This window comes from Pygoscelis adeliae, unplaced genomic scaffold (genome assembly GCF_000699105.1).
Source record: "Pygoscelis adeliae isolate BGI_AS28 unplaced genomic scaffold, ASM69910v1 Scaffold241, whole genome shotgun sequence".
NCBI classification, from domain to species: domain Eukaryota; kingdom Metazoa; phylum Chordata; class Aves; order Sphenisciformes; family Spheniscidae; genus Pygoscelis; species Pygoscelis adeliae.
Window position 1 is genome coordinate 3,528,973 of NW_008824056.1, and position 6,685 is coordinate 3,535,657.

General features: G+C 44.4%; 1 protein-coding gene across 7 annotated transcripts in view; it reads right to left on the bottom strand.

The window, feature by feature from the left end:
- The window catches only part of MBNL1 (muscleblind-like splicing regulator 1), a 113,080-nt gene that overhangs the window by 75,088 nt on the left and 31,307 nt on the right, over nt 1–6,685 (bottom strand). Inside the window, exon 1 of one of the 7 annotated variants that reach the window (XM_009333959.1) lies at nt 4,819–5,691. The exons of 5 other annotated variants lie outside the window; for them this stretch is intronic. The gene's annotated coding sequence lies outside the window, so the exon portion shown is untranslated. Of the gene's footprint in view, nt 1–4,781; nt 5,692–6,685 lie in introns of those variants that run through there. One more of the 7 variants, XM_009333956.1, reaches the window with a different exon arrangement.

Genomic DNA, 6,685 nt, shown 5'->3' on the forward strand with positions numbered 1-6,685 from the left:
AGGGACACCACCTCTTAAGGCAGTGCCCATGACACGCAGCTCCGTTTCTCTGTGATGGAGCAGATCTCGGCTCCGGGCTGGGCACACAGGCACCCGGAGGGGGCAATGCCCCCAATGGCACTCATCAGTTCTGCCATAGTGCTGCCCCTCGGGAAACCCTGCTGCCCACCTGCGGACAGATGACAGCACCAGACCACTCTGTCGCGACCTTGCCAGCCCCTCATCCCTGCAGGGGTGGCGCGGGGGCAGCTCCCAACAGGGATGCACCGGAGCTCCCGGAGCTCAAACCAGCATTGCCTGGGTATGCAACTAGTTTCCAGCACAGCTTCTGGTGGGATCACGTGAAGCAGCGGTCCCTTGAGGTCTCCTACGTTGCTGCTACTAACACAGCAGGAGCTCACGAAGCTGCTGCATCCCACAGCTTGCCATTGCTGGTGTGAAGCACTCCAGCACCACTACACCCTGCAGATGAAGTATCTGGATTTATTATTCCTCTTTAAAAAATCCACTTTATCAGATGTTAATACTTTCCTCTATTTGATCAAAATCTTGGGAGTTGTTTCCAACTACCTCAACTAGTATTTTGTACCAGTTAAATAATTAGATATTCCCTAACGAAGAGGGTGTGTCGTAAGTATTTCAATAAATTCAAACGTGAACCCCAGAAAGATTTTCTTGTTTGCATAATTCTGTGTTTCAGTATATTACAATTTAGTGTTTACTTAAATCTTATTTCAATAGCAGTAGCCCTTCAAGTGGCACTGTGCAAATTAAGGAAAAAGACAGAACTCTGGATCAGAATAAAAGCATCTCTTTTGTTATTTTGTACCGGAACTAATTTAAGTGCTGCTGTGCAGCCCAGGAGGAAGAAACTAAAAGCCTGGATCCCCCAGCCATCGCGTGGGGCTCACACAGTCAGGTGAGCAGGGACCAGCTGCCACTGTGCTGCTTGAGGGTAGATTCACCTGTGCAAGTCCAGTCCCTCGCGATTAAGGCTGCCAGCAAGCACACCAATTACCACAGCTGGCAAGACAGTGAGGTGGCTTCATATCCTTTAAAGACTAGAAAGATCACCCTGTTTCTCCCAAGCATTGTAACACAATTCTGGTGGGAGGAAACACACAGCGAGGCAATCAGTGGACAAAATCAAGCAATTAGTGACACTGAAATTGTGTGTTCTCTGGGATCCTGGTCCTCAGAACCAGAGAGGTGACCTGACACCACAGGCAGTGCTCCCCCCTTGAAGGTGCTCCAGCCGGCACCGGACTCTGCTTTCTCCGCCTTTTGTTCCCTTTGAAAGCAACACAGAGCAGGGGAAAGATGTAGGATATACAGGAATACTTTTTAATTGCTCTTCACCAAAGCCTTCTCTACCCCAAGCCTGTGCTTGAGCATGGGGCACTGCTGCCCTCCCCAAGTCTGGACCCCAACGAGCAGCAGGACCGTGCAGGGACAGTGCTGAGACGGTGCTGGGAGCTGGTTCCCAGGGCGAGAACCACTGCTGTGAAAGAGAGAGAGCAGGCGCTCGGCTCTCCACCGAGCCCAGCCCCATGCATCCGTCACCAACCCATGGGGAAAAACAACGCGGCACAGAAGGAAGCACAAGAAAACAGAGAGAGGATTAAAGAGGTGTCCATTACTAATCATCCCCAAAACAATGTTGTTTTTTCTCTTAACAGGGTTTTCACAATCTGACTGAATCGGTAGGAGGGCGGCAGACTTGCCTTGGCTTTGAGACTTCTTCTCTAGAAGACTGGCCATTCTCAGACATTAGACACAGCCCTGACACGGGAGCTATTCCTGATGTGAAGCACAGACTTCTAAGAAGCACCCAGGGCAGTATTTCCTAAATGGTATCCTGTCGGGCTAACAAGGCAACACAGTCCCAATGAAGAAACGTTAATGCTTCTCCAAAGTCAGAAACCAGATGTGATCATTCGGTCTTGAATGCAATTTGTTGCTTCCAACAAATTTTAGAGCGAACCTTGGCAACAAGGCATCTGTATTCAGAGAAACACAGCAACAGAGGCTTGGGGTCATCCCAGGAAGGAGAGAGGCCTCACAGGCTGCTTCTGACCCTCATTTGAAGACTTGGGACAAATGACTGAATATTCTTGACACAAGGTTTTCTTATTTTATGCCTCTTTAAATTTTCCCCACAAATTAGTTCAGAATTTTACGGATTTTGACTGTACACAGCAGAGTTCCTGACCATACGTAACAGAAACCCACGCTGGTTTCTGTTATGTACAGCCTCTAAAAAATGACAGTGCAAATGCTGCAATGCAATGTTTTTTGTTTTATTTCTTCCTGCAGATGTAGAGCTGAAACTATAACATGAACTCTGAACACCGTAGTGAGCCATAACTCTTTTGTCTGAATATCCGATAAGATTTCAAAACGCCATTTATATTCCCACAGAGGAACACGCACAGTTTCGATTGTTTGTTTTTTTAATGGACTATTTGCCACTCAGCCTAACAATTGCACCATTTTCCCAATGCATTTGCCACTATCCCTTTGCTTCCTCTTTTGGAGCTCAGCCTACTGGCAGACGCACAGGCTAAAGAGGAGAAAAATGGCAAATCAGATCTCAGGAATTTGAACACTGTTTATATTTTCATTTTTTTCCAAGGGTTACTGCTTTACGAGTTTCCTTGGAATCAGACGTGTGTCCATCTGCCTCCCGGCCCCTGAGCTGAACCTCACCTCTGCATCCTGAATGCTGTTATTGCCTCGCACTCAAGTGACGCTGTACACCCGGAAGTTACAATTACTAAAGAGTCACCTGCTAAAGTGTTCTGTAACTATGTTTCTGGATTTTTTCTTCTGCCTTAATTAAAGGACTGACAGAGCCAATGATCTGCCATTCTCATGTTATTAGTGAAATACGCTTACCATGATTTTCTTTTCTTTGTATTAAAATAAATAAATAAGGTCCTTATTCTACACCCTTAGGTAAGTGTAACATGAAGGGGGATGACAAGTCAAAAAACCACTATTTTTTGAAGCAGTGATGAAGTAGAGAGATTTGAACAATTAACAATTACACCTCTGCTGAGGCGGTAGAAATAAGGTGCTCACTGAGTTAATCTATAATAACAATAATAATGCATTTATATATTTTTAAGGCTTCTTGGTAAAAAGTGGCATGTCACTTTTACAGAGTTCAGGAGTTTAATTTTTAAAAAATAAGTACTTCTACAACAGAAGATAAAATACTAACATACTGTGTATTGGTGGATCTTGGACACAAGGCACCAGAGCTTCAAACTCAGATACCATCAGTGAAAAGACTTGAACTTCTAGTCTCTAGCTTTTTCTTAGAATTTCAAAAAAGCAGAGAAATGTGGAAGTTCAAGAGTTTTCAGATGTTGAAGTAAGATTAGGAAAAAGCTTTTACACTTCATTGGGACATCCAACTCGGGCATGAAGTAGCTGCCTTAGTAGAAGCATAACTTGAGAGCAAAAATTTATTTGAAAGTTCCAGTGCCCATAGTGAACATTAGCTCTCAAGGGATAAACTGTGAGGCAGCCCAAATCCTGCACTGTTTACTGAGTCCACTGAAATCATGTGAAGTTCAAACCAGTTAGAACCAGCATGTTTTGGATCACAACAGTTTGGACCCCGTAGAAAGCCCACTGACTACAGTGGAGAAGCGCCGTCTAACAGCAGTGCTGACCACAACCACGCAGCACTACAGAAAAGAGAGTGAGTCCACATCACCCTTTCTCCGCTTTCTTCCTCATTGTTTTTATACTTTCAAAAATATATGGCTAGGAAAGACACTGTGGCAGCCAAAGGATGTGGCGTGCACAGACAAGCTGCAGGCAGGGTGACAGCGTGTCCTCAGTGCATCTGCAGCCTCCCACAAGATTTGCATTTGACATCCATCTCCCCATTGTTAAGACATCTTTATCTCAGTTTTCAGGAAACGTCAGATGACTCATCTATCGGAACATCTGATGAAGTTAATGTAATTTCAAAAATGAATCCTACTTAGGCGTATTTTTCCAAGCAAAAAATGAAGAAAAATGTTTTAAAATTATGCTAAAAATCTAATTTCTGTTGCAAACCAGTTTCCTGATTTAGGAACCCAAGAGCTTATTTTTTCTGTAGACAGTTTAACAGGCTTTTAGGCATCCAAATTTAGGAAAAAAATCCTACGGCATTTAAACAATGCAGAGCCAGAGCTGGAGCTGACTCAGCCACTCAAGCGCACAATTTGAATATACTACATAATCATTCTTGTTTTAAAATTATCCTCCTAATATCTAAGGGCTACATTATCCCACACACATTTATCTTGATTAATGCACTACCCTAAGGACAGCCTTGCAGATTTCATTAGGACTAATTATGAAGCAGGGTATTCAACAGCGGGATGATAAAATCTTGCTCTGATTGACACGACCCTGACCTCTTCCTTGCACTACCTCATCGAGGTCACAGAAATGTATGTGTCTTCCTTTTTCTCCTCCACACTTCTAATTAACATGTAACAACTGCTGTTTGTTACCGATTCAGAATTAAGAAAGAACACATAAGGTGCACACACAGGACATGCTTCCCAACAAATGGCACGTGTCCCAAGATCAACGCTGCAGTGCCACAGTTCCACAAGCAGCCCCTGCAAACCCCGACACAGTACCTGCGGGTGGCAACACAACATGGAGGAGAGATTCACGGGAGTAAATGCCCCTCTATTTTTTACTCTACACCTACATACACAGTTTTTGTTTTCATTTCGCAGGGAGAAAAAACAAACAAAGTATTTCACCCAAGCTAAAAGTTCCACTTCTGAAATCTATTTTTACCTCTTATGAGCAGACTAGATGAGTCGTACTTGCTTGCGGCTGGCTGTGAGCTCCGTGCACTCCGTCCCTGCACAACATCTATGGAGGACACCTGGGACGGAGGCCAAAGTCTGCCAGGCAGAGCTGAAGGGTACTGCCATTTCATGGGGTCCCCTCAGAAAGTATTTGCTTTGCCTGTTTATGTTCTAAATATAGCAGAGCACACCGGCCATCTCCAGCTCATGAGCAAGTATTGCTATCAGGGGCTGCAGCTCTCTGCAGCACTAACACACACCTGCGTGATGTCAGCTAATATAAAGCATTTTTTCTAAGACACACTAATTCATGGGAGCGCTATGAGTGAAAGATGCATTCATAGTTTGTAAAGAAAAATTCAGTGACTAAATACCTGTCTTATGTCCAAGAGACAATGCAAGAATAGCTGTTAATACTAATATTACATACATTTATAAGAAATCAAGTATTTTAATATTAAAGTCAATTTTTAGGTGTACTGCTATTTTAGTAAAGAGCAAGGACATTACATCCACACTGAATTATTGAAAAATTAAAAATTACTTCTGAATGTCCTAATCAAAAATCTTTTTTTTTTCTTTGGTAAACTATTAACTGACCATACAGGGTCTAGACAAATCTGGTATAACATTTCCCTAAATTGTTTTTGCATAACATCTAAAGTTTGTGATATTGCAGAAAATGTAACAAAATAACTAGTGCTTGTTTAGCTTAGCACACACAAAAATTGACAAAGATGTGAAACAAAACCAAAACTGAGTAACTGCTTTTCTACCACGTGGATTGGACAGGGAATTCAATGAAGAGATATTCCATTTTCTGATTACCAAAGTTATTTTCATAGATTATAGAAGCTATTTAACTAAAAAAAAAGAAAGAAAAAAAAGCACGCTCAGGAGCAAGCAGGTCTCCTTATGCTGGAGGCAGCAGCAACGCGACCTAGCCCTGCTCCCCAGGCTGCAGTGAGGAGGATCCACTGGATCCCCTGGGAGCCTCTCCAGGACACAGCACATGGAGGAAGCACCTCAGCCACACGTAGACCTTTTAGCATGAACACCAGTAAACATATCTGGTAAGCAGTGTATTTTTAAACAGCAGATTCCTTCCCAGCTTACAACTCGGCTACTGCATTGACTTTACATGGGCAACGGAAGACTCTCTTCGACAGGGTATTTTGAAGCAATGTCATAATGCTGTAATGTTACCTACAGTTATTATCCATGGACCTTGCAGCTCTTTACAAAGGTGATAATTATCTCCTTCATTAAAAAAGGAAACGGAAGAGCCCTGCTGATGGCAACACAAGAGCCAGCCGTGGCGCCGGGGACGAGGAAGCCTGGCCAGTCCCCAGTTTGTCTCTCATCCACACACAAGCCCAAGCTGCCGCTCTGGCTCCAGCACCGCTGGTCTCCTCGTCCAGCACCAAGATTTTAAGGCACTTCCAACGACCACGGATGTCAGAAATCTGAATGGAGGACACTGATGTACAGCAAACTCAGGTGATGCCTCCCATAACGAAGGAGATTCACGTCCAATTAACTCTGGCATCTTGTTTCAACCTTTTCGGTTGGATCCTCGCTCTGAAAAGCGCAAGGCCAGAGGAGTAAGGCCGCCGTGACTGCACTGCGCCGTGCGATCAAATAGCAGTTCAGTGGGAAATTAAAGCGGGGGATACTGCAGGTACTATTTTACATCTTCACTCTCACACCCTCTCACACAGAGGCAGGTTTAAGTCACCAAGGCCAGGCCCATGTTTCCGGCAGGTATGCCACCATGGGTGCAGCGCTGCAGCACGGCTGTCCCCGCTGCGGCAGGCCGTGCGGCCTCCGCCACTGCCAACACACCGGCGGGG